This window comes from Aquarana catesbeiana, linkage group LG09, assembly GCF_042186555.1.
Source record: "Aquarana catesbeiana isolate 2022-GZ linkage group LG09, ASM4218655v1, whole genome shotgun sequence".
Taxonomy (NCBI): Eukaryota; Metazoa; Chordata; class Amphibia; order Anura; family Ranidae; genus Aquarana; species Aquarana catesbeiana.
Window position 1 is genome coordinate 31481536 of NC_133332.1, and position 20988 is coordinate 31502523.

The 20988-nt window shown below is 41.4% G+C and overlaps 1 protein-coding gene across 3 annotated transcripts in view; it reads right to left on the reverse strand.

Moving 5' to 3' along the window:
* Positions 1-12720, reverse strand: part of LOC141107473 (uncharacterized) — a 68067-nt gene extending 55347 nt beyond the window's left edge. For all 3 annotated transcript variants that reach the window (XM_073598228.1, XM_073598229.1, XM_073598227.1), the window contains exon 1: positions 12566-12720. The gene's annotated coding sequence lies outside the window, so the exon portion shown is untranslated. The remainder of the gene's footprint in view (positions 1-12565) is intronic.
* Positions 12721-20988: the final 8268 nt, after the last annotated feature.

Below are 20988 nucleotides of genomic sequence, written 5' to 3' on the forward strand. Positions count from 1 at the left end.
TGCAATATTTACAAATTTTGTAAAATCATTGAATGAATCCAAGCTCTGAAAGCTGAGATAACATGCACTGCATTGATGCATTCACACAATTTCACAGTAACCATGTCATAAAACAAAAGTTCAGGAATATTCCTTTATACCATTGTTTTGCAAATCTATGTACACTACAAACTGTACGATTGATTGGTTCTGATATCGCCGTTTTACTAACCTGACAGCTTATTATTCTAAATAGGAAACCTTTCATTTGGTTTGCAAATATTAAAGATTCGAACTACGAGCAAGAATAAGTCCTTATATTTAAAGAGCACCTGTCATTCCAGATCCATCATGGCAGCGCCTGTTAGCGGCATCTAGGGCTGAAACAACTAATCGATTAATCGACAACTAATCGATTATGAAATTAATCGATTACTATTTTCATAATCGATTAATCGGCCAGTAACATAATAGGGTTAAAAAAAGAACTAAAATGAGCTCTTTATAGTACAAATAGAGCAAATAATCTCTACTGTAAATAAATTAAATAAATAAATACATTTAGTTGGTCTACCTGACCGTGGTTTGGTTTCAACAGAACCCCTCATTTTCCACTTCTTGATTAGAGTTTGAACACTGCTGATTGGCATTCTCAATTCCTTGGATATCTTTTTATATCCCTTTCCTGTTTTTTTTTACAGTTCAACTACCTTTTCCCGCAGATCCTTTGACAATTCGATTTTGACCCTACTAACAATTAGAAAATCGATCGAACGTTCTTAAAATGACATTTTTTGTCATTTGTCGGGGAAGACATTGTTTGTTTTTTTAAATAAAAAATAGATCTCTGAGTCTGATGATATTTACCAGATTCACCCTTTAATAGTATATACAGTATATATCTCTCCTCTAATAGTATATACAGTATATCTCCCCTCTAATAGTATATACAGTATATCTCCCCTCTAATAGTATATACAGTATATCTCCCCTCTAATAGTATATACAGTATATCTCTCCTCTAATAGTATATACAGTATATCTCCTCTAATAGTATATACAGAATATCTCTTCTGTCTGTTATTCTCAGAGTGGATTAGATATTTTGCTCCCTAACCATATAGTTGGTTACTTATATTCACCACTGCATAGAGATATTTAAGAATAAATTGCCTTTTTTTAAAACTTTACATATTAACTAAATTATGCACCACACTTTTTTTTAAGGTTATTAACCGATTAATCGATTAATCAAAACAATAATCGGCCAACTAATCGATTATGACAATAATCGTTAGTTGCAGCCCTAGCGGCATCCACTTTTGCCTGCTGCCGCCACGTCCCTCACCTTGTTGTGTCACTGCCACATCACCAGTCTTCCCATTAAAGTGAATGAGACTGTCGGGGAGTCAATAGCGGGTCAGAGGAGGAGCCTCTGCAGGACAGAGATGACAGTTGCTTTTTAAAAATGATGATTTAAAAATCGAGTTGATTTAAATAAAGCCTTTTTACTAGTGACTTAAATCAGGATTTAAATTGTGAATCTAAATAGACTTGATTTAAATCAAATCCACCCTGCTAGCATGCTTAAAATGGGCCTTCCTTGCCAGGTGCTACTCCCACCAAAAGTGACAGGGGGTACATTTGCTATCACGGCATGTGTGCACCCTTCTGTAACTAAGGCCTCTTTCACACGAACGATCCGTTCAGGTCCGCCTGTCAGTTTTTTAGGCGGACCTGAACGGACCCTCCATAGACCTCTATGGAGCGTCGGATGTAAGTGGTGACATCCGACCCGCTCCGATCCGAAAAAGTGTAACGGAGGAAAAACCTACTTTTCCATCTGTTTTCGGATCGGATCGGGTGACGACGGACTCTACAGTCCGTCATCATCCGATCCCCCCATAGGGGAGAGCGGCGCTCTGACAGGACCGGTCATCTGCCTGCTCAGCGGGGATCCACGGATGTTCATGGGGCGGATCATCTTGGATCCGTCCCGTTTGAAAGGACCCTATAGGGGGAGAGGTTGGGGGCGATGAGCCCTAAAGTGTCATCACATCTTTGCACATTGTGATATTTATTTAATAAGTCACATATGTGGAGGTCGGCAACATGCATATAATAGTACATGTTCCAAACCGTCAGGCAAAAAAAAAAAAAGTCTTTTAACCAGTATAAAAGAGGTGCCATTAATTCCTTATGGCATCCCTAGTCATTAGAAAACGGAATACATTCTTGCACATGCCAAATTGCATGGTGCGGTGCGATTTGAAAAATAAAATAAAAAATCATGGACCTTTTCCCCCACATTTCTGCGGATAACCCAAGTTATGAAGCGAGTGTAACAGCCCATTCTCAACATCAGCCACAGGCTCACAGTAGGATGTTAGCAGCACATTGCATTGGTTTTTTTTTTTTTTTGTTTTTTTTTGTTTTTGTTTTTAAAGGGTAACACCACTGTCATGGGTAAAAAAAATGAATTTAACATATACAATTGTGAAAAAAAGTAATATTGTAATTAAAGGTTATTAAAAGTGACCTGCCTTTTAAATAAATATGCAGCGCTGTAATGTTCTGTAAAATGCAAGCAATAAAAGAAAAAAAAAAATCCTCATCATCTCCCCCACCCACACAGTCACTGTGGTGACACTGAACTACTCTGATGACAATATGAAAAAAAAAAAATTGAATTTACATTTTTTTTTTTACATACCATCACCAGGCAGGCATTATCAATGATCACCGCCACACCAGTTTTAAGATGACAGTATTAAAAAAACAAAAACAAAAATAAAACACATTGTGCAAACAACCCCATAATGTTATTTAAAGGATAAGTTCACCTTGGGAACATGTTCCACCCATTTTTAGGGTGGAACATGTTCCCAATGCTGCAGCTGCTGTCCAATTTCCCCCCCCCCCCCCCCCCATGACAGTAGTAAGGGAAGAAGTTTTCTGTACTAGCCGTCACTTTTTCAAATCAGCGTGGCCATGCAGGGCTCCGCCCACACAGCTGCCTCATTCATTCACACAGCTCTGTATGTGAATGAACTGCAAGTGCTATGGAGCACCGTGTTCATTGATTGTTCCTGTCAGGGTATCTGCCTGTCCGTACAGGACGTATGAGCACACAGATACACCGACAGATCTGCAGGAGACCTGCATGGCACCAGCGATCTGCAATGCTTTACAGGCTCCAAAACAAAAACAACAAAAAAATTCACTTTTTTTACCTGCAAAAAAAAAAAAAAAACGTGAATTTATTATTTTTAAAGTGAACGTATCCTTTAATTTCTTAAAATTTCCAAAAAAAAAAAAAAAAACACAACTTCAAAAAAACTTGCCATGCCTCTTACAGTCTATTTTCCAAAAAGGGGTCATTTGTACTGTTCTGGCATTTTTGGGCCTAAAGCAATTAGATCATCAGTATTGGAGATATATATATATATATATATATATATATATATATATATATATATATATATATATATATATATATATATATATATATATATATACATATACATATATATACATATACATATACACACATACGTGTAACACGCACTTTTTTCCCCCTTAAAAATCAGGGGAAAATCACGGGTGCTTGTTATACGCCGATCCCCTGCAATCCCCCGCTGACTGAGCGGAGCAATCGCCGGTTGCCGATTTGAAAACGGCGCCGCCGGCACCGAAATACACAGAGCCGATCCTCGGCTCTTCTCGGCCACTTTCGGGTCCACTCGAGCGCCGCCCATATAAGATAGCCGAGTGTACTCGGCTAGATTCGGCTAGCTCCGCTCACAGTCACGCCCAGTCCCACCCTATGATGGACACAGGGACTGGGCGTGACTGTGAGCGGAGCTAGCCGAATCTAGCCGAGTACACTCGGCTATCTATATATGGGCGGCGCTCGGCCCCGCTCACAGTCACACCCATCCCGGGCGGGACTAAGAGTGGAGCCGAAAGTGGGCGAAAATGACCGAGAGCGGGCTCTGAGTATTTCGGCGCCATTTTCAAACTGCAGTGACACTGACAAGTCACTGCAGTTTAACTGCAGCCTGGGCAAGGCTGCAAATGGACACAGACAAAGCTGCAGATGTGCCCTGCAAATGACACCAAGGCTGCAAATGACACCAAGGCTGCAAATGGACACAGACAAAGCTGCAGATGTGCCCTGCAAATGACACCAAGGCTGCAAATGGACACCAAGGCTGCAAATGGACACCAAGGCTGCAAATGGACACCAAGGCTGCAAATGGACACCAAGGCTGCAAATGGACACCAAGGCTGCAAATGGACACCAAGGCTGCAAATGGACACCAAGGCTGCAAATGGACACCAAGGCTGCAAATGGACACCAAGGCTGCAAATGGACACCAAGGCTGCAAATGGACACAGACAAAGCTGCAGATCGGCACTGACAAAGCTGCAAGGCTGCAAATGGACACTGATAGGGCTGCAAATGACACTGGACACGCATGCAGATGGACGCTGTGCAAGGCTGCATTGATGGGCATTTAAATGTAAGTTTTTTTCCTTAAAACATTTTTTTCCTTATAATTCCCTCCTAAACTTGGGGTGCGTGTTATACGCCGATAAATACCGTATATACACACCATAGTTTGTGGGCTCTATAACTTTCCTACAGACTAAATAATAAACACTGTTTTCGTTTTTTTTCACCAAAGAAATGTAGTAGAATACATTTTGGGCTAAATTTACAGTGAGGGAAAAAAAGTATTTGATCCCCTGCTGATTTTGTACGTTTTCTCACTGACAAAAAAAAAATGCTCAGTTTATAATTTTATTGGTAGGTTGGAAATGTTTCATTAAAAAAAAAAAAAGTTATAAATTGATTTGCATTTTATGAGTGAAAGAAGTATTTGACCCCTTCACAAAACTTATTACTAATGACTTATTAGTTGGTCAAGAAACCCTTGTTGGCAATCACAGAGGTCAGACATTTCTTGTAGTTGGTCCCCAGGTTTGCACACATCTCAGGAGGGATTTTGTCCCACTCCTCTTTGCAGATCCTCTCCAAGTCATTAAGGTTTAGAGGCTGAAGGTAACTCAAACCTTCAGCTCCCTCCACATATTTTCTATGGGATTAAGGTCTGGAGGGCTAGGCCACTCCAGGACCTTAATGTGCTTCTTCTTGAGCCATTCCTTTGTTGCCTTGGCCATGTGTTTTGGGTCATTGTCATGCTGGAATACCCATCCATGACCCATCTTCAATGCCCTGGCTGAGGGAGGGAGGTTCTCACTCTGTTCTTGGGGTCATAGGCAACATTCCTCCTCCAAACACGGTGAGTTGAGTTAATGCCAAAGAGCTCGATTTTTGTTTCATCTGACCAAAATACTTTCACCCAGTTCTCCTCTGAATCATTCAGATGTTCATTAGCAAACTTCAGATGGGCCTGTACATGTGCTTTCTTGAGCAGGGGGGCCTTGCGGGCGCTGCAGGATTTCAGTCCTTCACTGTGTAGTGTGTTACCAATTGTTTTCTTGGTGACTATGGTCCCAGCTGCCTGGAGATCATTGACAAGATTCTCCTGTGTAGTTCTGGGTTGATTCCTCACCGTTCTCATGATCATTGAAACTCCACAAGGTGAGACCTCACATGGAGCCCCAGACCGAGGGAGATTGACAGTTATTTTGTGTTTCTTCCATTTTCGAATAATCGCACCAACTGTTGTCACCCTCTCATCAAGCTGCTTGGCCGATGGTCTTATAGGCACATTCCAGCCTTGTGTAGGTCTACAATCTTGTCCCTGACATCCTTGGACAGCTCTTTGGTCTTGGCCATGGTGGAGAGATTGGATTCTGATTGATTGATTCTGTGAACAGGTGTCTTTTATACAGGTAAAAAGCTGAGATTAAGAGCACTCCCTTTAAGAGAGTGCTCCTAAACTCAGCTTGTTACCTGTATAGAAGACACCTGGGAGCCAGAAATCTTGCTGATAGATAGGAGATCATTTCACTTATTTCACTCATTAAAATGCAAATCAATTTATAACTTTTTTTTAAAAGCATTTTACTGGATATTTTTGTTGTTATTCTGTCTCTTACTGTTATAATAAACCGACTATTAAAATTATAGACTGATCATTTATTTGTCAGTGGGCAAATGTAAAAAATCAGCAGGGGATCAAATACTTTTTTTCTCTCAGTGTATGAAATAAAGGTTATTTGAAAAATGTTATAACAGAAACGAAGATAAATGTGATTTTTTGTTCAAAATTTTAAGTATAAGAGAAACAAAGAAAAACCCAGTGGTGATCAAATACCACCAAAAGAAAGCTCTTTTAAAAAAAAAAAAAAATAATATATATATATATATATATATATATATATATATATATATATATATATATATATATATATATATATATATATATTCATCATTGATTAGAAATTGTTTTTTTCTTTCCCCAAAAAAAAACTTGATGGCTGCACGTAAATCGTGCCAGGAGGGAGGCGGAGGGAGCACCCTGTATCCAATGAAATGCAAAAAAAAGGTATAATTTGTATCTGCTTATTTAAAGTAGCAAAAAGGTGGTCAAGCCAATGAGTTTCAGGGAGGGGGGGTGTGAGACTGCCCCTTCCTCAGGGTTGTCAGAGAAAAAGTATACAGAAAATATACAGAAACCCACACATATATTATATTTGGGGTCTCTGAACCCAAAAGGGTCCCGAAATGACATTGCTGCAGATGGACACAGTTGACCGAATTTGGGGCCGCGTATCTCGGGGCCACTTAGTGCTAAGAACCCCAAATTTGGTGTGCAAACCCAGTGGAACTAGCACCATAAAATATCCAAAGATGGGGTTTCTAGCACCAAGTGGCCCCGAGATATGGGGCCCCTAAAATCGGTTCAGAAAATGTCAAGCACTTTTCTGCAGCAGAGAATGACATTTTCCAAACCGGTTTTGGGGCCCCGTATCTCGGGCCACTCAGTGCTAGGAACTCCAGCTTTGGATATGTTATGGTACCAGTTCCACTGGGTTTGCACACCAAATTTGGGGTTCCTAGCACCAAGTGGCCCTGAGATACGGGGCCCCAAAATCGGTTCATAAAATGAAATTTTTTGCTGCAGAAAAGTGCTTGACTCGAGTATAAGTCGAGGGGGGCACTTTAGCACAAAAAAATGTGCTGAAAAACTCGACTTATACTCGAGTATATACGGTACACAAAAAAGCTGCAGCAAAGCTCCATATAACAAGACATACATATTTTGCATATTATTCAAAACACCTATTAAAAGTGTGACAGGAGATAAGAGCTATAAAACCAATGAGAAAAATCTATTTGAAAAGCTAGCGTCCTGAACTATATTGTCACTCCTATAAAATCGGCCGAGCTGTGGCCCCACTAATGGTGCGAAATTCTAATGAAAAATTCTTATTTATGTTTGTGAAAGAAAATTCATTTGGGTTCAGCATTGCATGACTGTGCAAATACCAGTTAAAGTAGTGCAGTGCTGAATAGCAAAACCTGCCCTGGTCATGAAGGGGGTAAAACCTTCCGGAGGTCAAGTGGTTAAAATCCTTACACAGACCACCCAGAGGGAAACACTTTTTTTTTTTATCTCAACAGAAGTGGAGTTACACTTTAAAGCCAACTGTAGATTGTATAAATGTAACTCCTTAAGAGTCTTCTGCTCATTTGTCTCCTCTCCCACTCCGGTGCCACAATTGGCACCTTTGACAGGTATCCTGTTCCCACTTCCGGGAGATCCGGCCGCGGCCTGTGACATCACCATGGGGCTCCCTCCTCCTCTCCCTGTCGCCGGGCCAGTAGGAGAGAGGAGCGGGGCCTCGCGCATCCGCAGTAGGGTTCCACTGCTGGCTACCCATACCCACATTGGCGGCAGTAGCACCCGACAGCTGATGGAAAAAGTCTCAGCTTTTAGTACTACTTTAACCACTTGCTTACTGGGCACTTAAACCCCCCCTCCTATCCAGACCAATGTTCAGCTTTCAGCGCTGATGCACTTTGAACGACAATTACACAGTCATACAACACTGTACCCAAATGACATTTTTATCATTTTTTCCCCACAAATAGAGCTTTCTTTTGGTGGTATTTGATCACCTCTGCGGTTTTTATTATTTGTTAAAAAAATAAATGTAAAATGACTGAATTTAAAAAAAAAAAAAAAAATTTTTATATTTTGTTATAAAAAATTTAAAACAGGTAATTTTTCTCCTTCATTGATGTACGCTGATGAGGCGGCACTGATGGGCACTGATAGGCGGCAGTGATGGGCACTGATGGGTGGCAATAGTGAGCGCTGATCAGTTAAACTGATAGGCAGCACTGATTGGCACTACTTGTGGGCACTGTTAGGTGGCACTTGTGGGCACTGTTAGGTGGCACCGTTAGGTGGCACAGATGAGACAGATGTGCCTTTTGCACTTCGGGACCTTTGTCCCTCACATCTGAACCGGTGACCGGCTTTTTTTTCTGCTCACGCTATCAGCGTGAGTAGAAAAAAAAAAAAAACTATTACCGATCTTTTGTTTACATCATGTGATCAGCTGTCATTGGCTGACAGCTGATCACATGGTAAGGGGCCAGGACTGGCCCCTTACTCGGATCGGTGATCAGCCGAGTCTCAGTGACTCAGTGATCGCAGCGCGCTCAGCGCACGCCCTACACGGGGGAGGCCGTCTTGTGACGGCCTCCCGGGAATAAAGGTCCGCGCTGTGGCCGTCATTTGGCCATAGCGCAGATGTCAATTAGTTAATATATAAAAGATCTATATCTCCCTTCCACCCGTCATATAGCTTCATGTCTGACTTTTAGTTATAATGTCCATATAGTTGGTTATTTATATTTACCACTGCATAGGGATATTTAAGAATAAATTGCCTTTTTTTTTTTTTTAAAAACTTTATATATAAATTTATAACATAATATATTAAAATGTCCCCCCCCCCCCCCAAAAGAAGTCTGTCGGATGGTCTGCAGCGTGGTGCGTTGCGGTGGGTTGCGGTGTAGCGCGTTGCACGGTTCTGCGGTACAGAATATGAGTACATGCATCCAGTGTGGTGCGGATGGGCCTGGTGGAAGATAAACACCCCCTCCCCCCTCATGCAGTCGCACACATGGGGCAGAATTCCCACGATTTGTGGGTGCTCCTCCTGATCACCACCCCTCTATGGAAGGTAGATTTCCGCGCGGCCGTCGAATGCGAGCGATCGGGCATGGAAATTAAAAAAAAAAAAAAAAGGATAAAATTCTAATCAATGATGGTACAAATGCAAAAAAATAAAGTGCAGCGCTATTTTTTTGCATTTTTATTTTGTGCCCTGTAGAGCACTTAGCTGCAGGTCATTAATTGATATATTTTTCACATCGTTTAATTCATCACTTAGCGCAAGATATATCATTTTTATTTCTAATGATGGTGGAATCCTCTGCAGACGTGCTGTGCCTTGAATTAGTATTTATTCCCCTTGAAATTTTCCACATTTTGTCATGTTACAACCAAAAACATAAATGTATTTTAATGGGATTTTGTGTGTGTAGGGGGAGGGGGGGGTTTACTTGGTTTGGCAGTTAAAGGGTTGAAATAAACAAATATAGTTTGGTATTTAAAGGGTTAAATCTCATTCACAATCACATGATTTTCCAGGAGCCGTATCCCTATTAGATCCCTATACTGATCCTACAGGCTGAATTCACAAAGTTTACAAATAAGGACGTGGCTCCTTTAAGAAAAAGCGTCAGTTATTTTTTTTGCTGAGTCATGAAATTTCAAAAAAAAAAAAACCTCTGCCTGTGATGTCATCAGCTGAGCCATATAGGCAGGCGCATTGAAGGCAGACAGTCAGAAGCTCAGTGTTCGCTCTGCAGTGAAGACGTGCTTTTTATCTCTCGAGATTTTTTTGCGATTTTATTGGATTTGATTTAATTCAATTCAATTTCATTGCCATTTCTGTTGTACATTTGAAGCGTGTTTCTTTATTCTTAATAATGAACCGATTTAAATGTAATCAGTTTCTTTCTCTGAAAAACACCAAAGAGAATCCCAAAAAAGCTACTATGATAGGAGGTATCAGTGACCAGCCTGCAGATACCCCAATCAAAATGAAGAGAACCCGGGCATTTGTGCGCCGCTGTTTCAGAGCCGTTGTTGGATGTTTCGGTTCCGGCCGTAAAGTCAATAGAAATCACCGGTATACAGACACCGAGATTTGTAAGTAATATGGATAGTGATAGATACAAAAAGTACTCTGGATAAGTCACCTACACTCATGGATCTGTGTACACTGTCTATATCAGTACCGAGATAGTCCATATTTCCCATCTATAGGAGACCAGCAATAGGGGACTGGTCTCCATTCTCAATCACCTTCCATGTATATCTGCTGTCTTCAGCTCTATATACTGTTTAGAAAAGTGCAAGTCCTGTTAGAAATTTCAATTCCTCATTCAGCACCGGGTGTGGATATTTGCTATACACTGTCAGAGACTGCGAGACAGTTGATTGGAGGAAAGGCACATAGCCCCTCCCCACTAATCTATTTATAGCTCCCTCCCCCCCGACATACACTTCAGGCTCCCGTCTCAGGAGGTCACAATACATCATCACAACTATATCTGTCCTCAATCCCCTTGTGCCACTCTACCTAATTGATGGTTGTGAATGCTGATAGGCGGCACTGATGAGCACTGATGGGTGGCAATAATGAGCACTGATCAGTTACACTGATAGGCGGCACTGATTGGCACTACTTGTGGGCACTGATAGGCGGCAGTGATGGGCACTGATGGGTGGCAATCAGTTACACTGATAGGCAGCAATACTTGTGGGCACTGTTAGGTGGCACTTGTGGGCACTGTTAGGTGGCACAGATGAGGCAGATGCACTTCGGGACCTTTGTCCCTCACATCTGAGCCGGTGATCGGCTTTTTTTTCTACTCACGCTATCAGCGTGAGTAGAAAAAAAAAAAAAAAACACGATTACCGATCTTTTGTTTACATCATGTGATCAGCTGTCATTGGCTGACAGCTGATCACATGGTAAGGGGCCGGGACTGGCCCCTTACTCGGATCGGTGATCAGCCGAGTCTCAGTGATCGCAGCGCGCCCCACACGGGGGGAGACCGTCATGTGACGGCCTCCCGAGAATTCAGGTCCGCGCTGCGGCCGTCGTTCGGCCATAGCGCAGATGTCAATTAGTTAATATAAAAAGATCTATATCTCCCTTCCACCCGTCATATAGCTTCATGTCTGACTTTTATAGTTATAATGCCCATATAGTTTGTTATTTATATTTACCACTGCATAGGGATATTTAAGAATAAATTCCCTTTTTTTTTTTCTTTTTTTTTTTAAACTTTACATATTAACTAAATTATACACCATACTTTTTTTAAGGTTAATAAAATCGGCCAAGTAATCGATTATGAAAATTGTTAGTTGCAGCCCTAAATTATATATATATATATATATATATATATATATATATATATATATATATATATATATATATATATATATATATATATACATACATACACACACATATATACACACATACACATAGATATATATATACACATACATACATACATACATACATATATATATATATATATATATATATATATATATATATATACACATAAACACACACATATATAATATTATATAATAATAAAAATACTATAATATATATAAATTTATAACATAATATATTAAAATGCCCCCCCCCCCAAAAAAAAAGTCTGTCGGATGGTCTGCAGCGTGGTGGGTTGCGGTGTAGCGCATTGCACGGTCCTGCGGTGCAGAATATAAGTACATGCATCCAGTGTGGTGCGGTGGGTTGTGGTGTGTTGCTGTGTAGCGCATTGCACGGTCCTGTGGTGCAGAATATAAGTACATGCATCCAGTGTGGTGCGGTGGGTTGTGGTGTGTTGCTGTGTAGCGCATTGCACGGTCCTGTGGTGCAGAATATAAGTACATGCATCCAGTGTGGTGCGGTGGGTTGTGGTGTGTTGCTGTGTAGCGCGTTGCACAGTCCTGCGGTGCAGAATATAAGTACATGCATCCAGTGTGGAGTGTGGTTTGCGGTGGGTTGCTGTGTAGCTCGTTGCACGGTTCTGTGGTGCAGAATATAAGTACATGCATCCAGTGTGGTGCGGTGGGTTGTGGTGTGTTGCGGTGGGTTGCTGTGTAGCGCGTTGCACGGTTCTGTGGTGCAGAATATGAGTACATGCATCCAGTGTGGTGCGGATGGGCCTGGTGAAAGATAAACACCCCCTCCCCCCCTCATGCAGTCGCACACATGGGGCAGAATTCACACGATTTGTGGGTGCTCCTCCGGATCACCACCCCTCTATGGAAGGTGAGCCCCCCCCAATCCCAGCACACCTCCACTAATGATGAATAATAGAGGAGGTGAGGCAGGAAAAGTTGATGAGTGGAGGGGCAGAGTTCCTCCTTAGTGCAGGTGATGAGTTGTGGAGAGGAGCTGAGTGGAGGAGGGGTGCATGGAGTTGGGGGGGGGGGTGCCATGTTTAGGAGGGTGCAGGTTGTGGGAGGAGGGGGGTGCAGAGGCTCGTACTCACCCCACACTCCCTCAGCTGTCAATCACACACACGGCTCAGTGTGAGCTCCGGACGGCTCTCTGGATCTCAGAGCGATGCACAAAGCTGATGGTAGAGCCCCGCCTCATCCTGTGCATCCTACGTCACTTCCGCTCCTTCCTCCTCTGCTCGGGGTGGGAGGTGGGGGGAGGAGTCTTCTCTGCACAGGCTGCCATTGTCATGGTGATTCCTCAGCCACAAAGCACGTTCATGTGTCCTCACCACACACACTGCACACTGCACACAGCAAGAGCTGTCACCATCTGCAGGGGGGACTCTCCTCTTCCCTCCCTCCTCCCTCCTCAGCTCTCTCTCTGCTTTGGCTCTAATGTATACAGAGACCTAGAAAATAAAAATATATCATTTAAAATGGAACTAAAGTCTAATAAAAATGAAGGCGCAGGCAGGCTGTGTGTTGTAGAAGAGATATGGCTGCCCCCCTCACAGTGTTCATTAACCCTTTCGCTGCCAGAGACGTTTTTGGTGGGATTTTTTTCCACACACATTATAAAAAATTATAAATAAATTATATAAAATTATAGTATATATAAATGATATAAAAATCATTTTAGGTCTGAAGATTACATAAAAGCATGGGTCAAATTCCGAATTCCTTTTATTTTTTTTTTTCGAAAATCGTAACTTCGAATGCAGCAAAGGCAGATTTCCGCGCAGCCGTCGAATGTGAGCGATCGGGCATGGAAATTAAAAAAAAAAAAAATAGATACAATTCTAATCAATGATGGTACAATCACAAATGCAAAAAAATAAAGTGCAGCGCTATTTTTTTGCATTTTTAATTTTTTGTGCCCTGTATAGCGCTTAGCTGCAGGTCATTAATTGAAACATTTTTCACATCATTTAATTCATCTATCACTTAGCGCAAGATATATCATTTTTATTTCTAATGATGGTGGAATCGTCTGCAGACGTGCAGTGCCTTGAAAATGTATTCATTCCCCTTGAAATTTTCCACATTTTGTCAAATGTTACAACCAAAAAACGTAAATGTATTTTAATGGGATTTTATGTGTGTAGGGGGGGGGGGGGGTTACTTGGTTTGGCAGTTAAAGGGTTGAAATAAATACACAAATATAGTTTGGTAGTGAAAGGGTTAAATCTCATTCACAATCACATGATTTTCCAGGAGCCGTATCCCTATTAGATCCCTATAGTGATCCTACAGGCTGAATTCACAAAGTTTACAAATAAGGACGTGGCTCCTTTAAGAAAAAACGTCAGTTATTTTTTTTGCTGAGTCATGAAAAAAAACTCTGCCTATGATGTCATCAGCTGAACCAATATAGGCAGGCGCATTGAAGGCAGACAGTCAGAAGCTCAGTGTTCGCTCTGCAGTGAAGACGTGCTTTTTATCTCTCGAGATTTTTTTGCGATTTTATTGGATTTGATTTAATTCAATTCAATTTCATTGCGATTTCTGTTGTACATTTGAAGCGTGTTTCTTTATTCTTAATAATGAACCGATTTAAATGTAATCAGTTTCTTTCTCTGAAAAACACCAAAGAGAATCCCAAAAAAGCTACTATGATAGGAGGTATCAGTGACCAGCCTGCAGATACCCCAATCAAAATGAAGAGAACCCGGGCATTTGTGCGCCGCTGTTTCAGAGCCGTTGTTGGATGTTTCGGTTCCGGCCGTAAAGCCAATAGAAATCACCGGTATACAGACACCAAGATTGGTAAGTAATATGAATAGTGATAGATACAAAAAGTACTCTGGATAGGTCACCTACACCAGTAGCGTAGCGTGGGTTGTCAGCGCCCGGGGCAAGGCAAGTAATTTGTGCCCCTAAAGCCTGGGATTTTATCAATCAATGAGTCCCTTCGACTAGTACAGTATAAAACCCCCTTACCCCCTATGTCACAGATCAGCTGCGAAGCCGACCTGCGTCTTACCTTTACTACTGTAGGTTGGCTGGCACCTGTTGTTACACTAGCTTGTGTTCAGCTATGGGTGTCACCTAATTCACCTGTTGCTTAATATATCATTCCTTCCTGCTACTTCCTGTCCAGACCCCCCATGTGCCTTGCTATTTAAATTCCACTCACACCAGTTTCTCATTGCTTGAGCAACACTATAATGATACCACCATATTACACTATACTGACACCACCATACTACACTATACTGACACCACCATACTACACTATACTGACACCACCATATTACACTATACTGACACCACCATAATACACTATACTGACACCACCATACTACACTATACTGACACCACCATACTACACTATACAGACACCACCATATTACACTATACTGACACCACCATACTACACTATACTGACACCACCATATTACACTATACTGACACCACCATACTACACTATACTGACACCACCATAGTACACTATACTGACACCACCATACTACACTATACTGACACCACCATACTACACTATACTGACACCACCATACTACACCACCATATTACACTATACTGACACCACCACAGTACACTATACTGACACCACCACAGTACACTATACTGACACCACCATACTACACTATACTGACACCACCATACTACACTATACTGACACCACCATACTACACTATACTGACACCACCATATTACACTATACTGACACCACCATACTACACTATACTGACACCACCATATTACACTATACTGACACCACCATACTACACTATACTGACACCACCATACTACACTATACTGACACCACCATACTACACTATACTGACACCACCATACTACACTATACTGACACCACCATACTACACTATACTGACACCACCATATTACACTATACTGACACCACCATACTACACTATACTGACACCACCATACTACACCACCATACTACACTATACTGACACCACCATACTACACCACCATACTACACTATACTGACACCACCATACTACACTATACTGACACCACCATACTACACCACCATACTACACTATACTGACACCACCATACTACACCACCATACTACACTATACTGACACCACCATATTACACTATACTGACATCACCATACTACACCACCATACTACACTATACTGACACCACCATACTACACTATACTGACACCACCATACTACACTATACTGACACCACCATACTACACTATACTGACACCACCATATTACACTATACTGACACCACCATATTACACTATACTGACACCACCATACTACACCACCATACTACACTATACTGACACCACCATACTACACTATACTGACACCACCATATTACACTATACTGACACCACCATATTACACTATACTGACACCACCATATTACACTATACTGACACCACCATACTACACCACCATACTACACTATACTGACACCACCATACTACACTATACTGACACCACCATATTACACTATACTGACACCACAATACTACACTATACTGACACCACCATACTACACTATACTGACACCACCATACTACACCACCATACTACACTATACTGACACCACCATATTACACTATACTGACACCACCATATTACACTATACTGACACCACCATACTACACTATACTGACACCACCATACTACACTATACTGACACCACCATACTACACTATACTGACACCACCATATTACACTATACTGACACCACCATACTACACTATACAGACACCACCATACTACACTATACTGACACCACCATACTACACTATACTGACACCACCATATTACACTATACTGACACCACCATACTACACTATACTGACACCACCATACTACACCACCATACTACACTATACTGACACCACCATATTACACTATACTGACACCACCATATTACACTATACTGACACCACCATATTACACTATACTGACACCACCATACTACACTATACTGACACCACCATATTACACTATACTGACACCACCATACCATACTATACTATACTGACACCACCATACTACACTATACTGACACCATCATATTACACTATACTGACACCACCATACTACACTATACTGACACCACCATATTACACTATACTGACACCACCATACTACACCACCATACTACACTATACTGACACCACCATACTACACTATACTGACACCACCATATTACACTATACTGACACCACCATATTACACTATACTGACACCACCATACTACACCACCATACTACACTATACTGACACCACCATATTACACTATACTGACACCACCATATTACACTATACTGACACCACCATACTACACTATACTGACACCACCATACTACACTATACTGACACCACCATATTACACTATACTGACACCACCATACTACACTATACTGACACCACTATACTACACTATACTGACACCACCATATTACACTATACTGACACCACCATATTACACTATACTGACACCACCATATTACACTATACTGACACCACCATACTACACTATACTGACACCACCATATTACACTATACTGACACCACCATATTACACTATACTGACACCACCATACCATACTATACTATACTGACACCACCATACCATACTATACTATACTGACACCACCATATTACACTATACTGACACCACCATATTACACTATACTGACACCACCATACTAAACTATACTGACACCACCATACTACACTATACTGACACCACCATACTACACTATACTGACACCACCATACTACACTATACTGACACCACCATATTACACTATACTGACACCACCATACTACACTATACTGACACCACCATACTAGGGCGTACACACGGTCGGACTTTGATCGGACATTCTGACAACAAAATCCTAGGATTTTTTCCAACGGATGTTGGCTAAAACTTGTCTTGCATACACACGGTCGCACAAAGTTGTCGGAAAATCCGATCGTTCTAAACGCGGTGACGTAAAACACGTACGTCGGGACTATAAACAGGGCAGTGGCCAATAGCTTTCATCTCTTTATTTATTCTGAGCATGCGTGGCACTTTGTCCGTCGGATTTGTGTACACACGATCGGAATTTCCGACAACGGATTTTGTTGTCGGAAAATTTTATCTCCTGCTGTCCAACTTTGTGTGTTGGAAAATTCGATGGAAAATGTCCGATGGAGCCCACACACGGTCGGAATTTCCGACAACACGCTCCGATCGGACATTTTCCATCGGAAAATCCGACCGTGTGTACGGGGCATACTACACTATACTGACACCACCATATTACACTATACTGACACCACCATATTACACTATACTGACACCACCATATTGCACTATACTGACACCACCATAGTACACTATACTGACACCACCATAGTACACTATACTGACACCACCATACTACACTATACTGACACCACCATACTACACTATACTGACACCACCATACTACACTATACTGACACCACCATACTACACTATACTGACACCACCATATTACACTGACACCACCATAGTACACTATACTGACACCACCATATTACACTATACAGACACCACCATACTACACTATACTGACACCACCATATTACACTATACAGACACCACCATACTACACTATACTGACACCACCATATTACACTATACTGACACCACCATACTATACTGACACCACCATACTACACTATAATGACAACACCATATTACACTATACTGACACCACCATACTACACTATACTGACACCACCATACTACACTATACTGACACCACCATACTACACTATACTGACACCACCATACTACACTATACTGACACCACCATACTACACTATACTGAAAAAACCATACTACACTATACTGAAACCACCATACTACACTATACTGACACCACCATACTACACTATACTGACACCACCATATTACACTATACTGACACCACCATACTACACTATACTGACACCACCATACTACACCACCATACTACACTATACTGACACCACCATATTACACTATACTGACACCACCATATTACACTATACTGACACCACCATATTACACTATACTGACACCACCATATTACACTATACTGACACCACCATACTACACTATACTGACACCACCAAACTACACTATACTGACACCACCATATTACACTATACTGACACCACCATATTACACTATACTGACACCACCATATTACACTATACTGACACCACCATATTACACTATACTGACACCACCATACTACACTATACTGACACCACCATATTACACTATACTGACACCACCATACTACACTATACTGACACCACCATACTAGGGCGTACACACGGTCGGACTTTGATCGGACATTCTGACAACAAAATCCTAGGATTTTTTTCAACGGATGTTGGCTCAAACTTGTCTTGCATACACACGGTCGCACAAAGTTGTCGGAAAATCCGATCGTTCTAAACGCGGTGACGTAAAACACGTACGTCGGGACTATAAACAGGGCAGTGGCCAATAGCTTTCATCTCTTTATTTATTCTGAGCATGCGTGGCACTTTGTCCGTCGGATTTGTGTACACACGATCGGAATTTCTGACAACGGATTTTGTTGTCGGAAAATTTTATCTCCTGCTGTCCAACTTTGTGTGTTGGAAAATTCGATGGAAAATGTCCGATGGAGCCCACACACGGTCGGAATTTCCGACAACACGCTCCGATCGGACATTTTCCATCGGAAAATCCGACCGTGTGTACAGGGCATACTACACTATACTGACACCACCATATTACACTATACTGACACCACCATATTACACTATACTGACACCACCATATTGCACTATACTGACACCACCATACTACACTATACTGACACCACCATATTGCACTATACTGACACCACCATATTGCACTATACTGACACCACCATATTACACTATACTGACACCACCATATTACACTATACTGACACCACCATATTGCACTATACTGACACCACCATATTGCACTATACTGACACCACCATATTGCACTATACTGACACCACCATATTACACTATACTGACACCACCATACTACACTATACTGACACCACCATACTACACTATACTGACACCACCATACTACACTATACTGACACCACCATACTACACTATACTGACACCACCATACTACACTATACTGACACCACCATACTACACTATACTGACACCACCATACTACACTATACTGACACCACCATAGTACACTATACTGACACCACCATAGTACACTATACTGACACCACCATATTACACTATACAGACACCACCATACTACACTATACTGACACCACCATATTACACTATACAGACACCACCATACTAAACTATACTGACACCACCATATTACACTATACTGACACCACCATACTATACTGACACCACCATACTACACTATACTGACACCACCATATTACACTATACTGACACCACCATACTACACTATACTGACACCACCATATTACACTATACGGACACCACCATACTACACCACCATATTACACTATACTGACACCACCATATTACACTATACTGACACCACCATATTACACTATACTGACACCACCATATTACACTATACTGACACCACCATACTACACCACCATACTACACTATACTGACACCACCATATTACACTATACTGACACCACCATATTACACTATACTGACACCACCATATTACACTATACTGACACCACCATACTACACTATACTGACACCACCATATTACACTATACTGACACCACCATACTACACTATACTGACACCACCATACTACACTATACTGACACCACCATATTACACTATACTGACACCACCATATTACACTATACTGACACCACCATACTACACTATACTGACACCACCATACTACACTATACTGACACCACCATATTACACTATACTGACACCACCATATTACACTATACTGACACCACAATACTACACTATACTGACACCACCATACTACACTATACTGACACCACCATACTACACCACCATACTACACTATACTGACACCACCATACTACACTATACTGACACCACCATATTACACTATACTGACACCACCGTACTACACTATACTGACACCACCATATTACACTATACTGACATAACCATACTACACTATACTGACACCACCATACTACACTATACTGACACCACCATATTACACTATACGGACACCACCATACTACACCACCATATTACACTATACTGACACCACCATATTACACTATACTGACACCACCATATTACACTATACTGACACCACCATATTACACTATACTGACACCACCATACTACACCACCATACTACACTATACTGACACCACCATATTACACTATACTGACACCACCATATTACACTATACTGACACCACCATATTACACTATACTGACACCACCATACTACACTATACTGACACCACCAT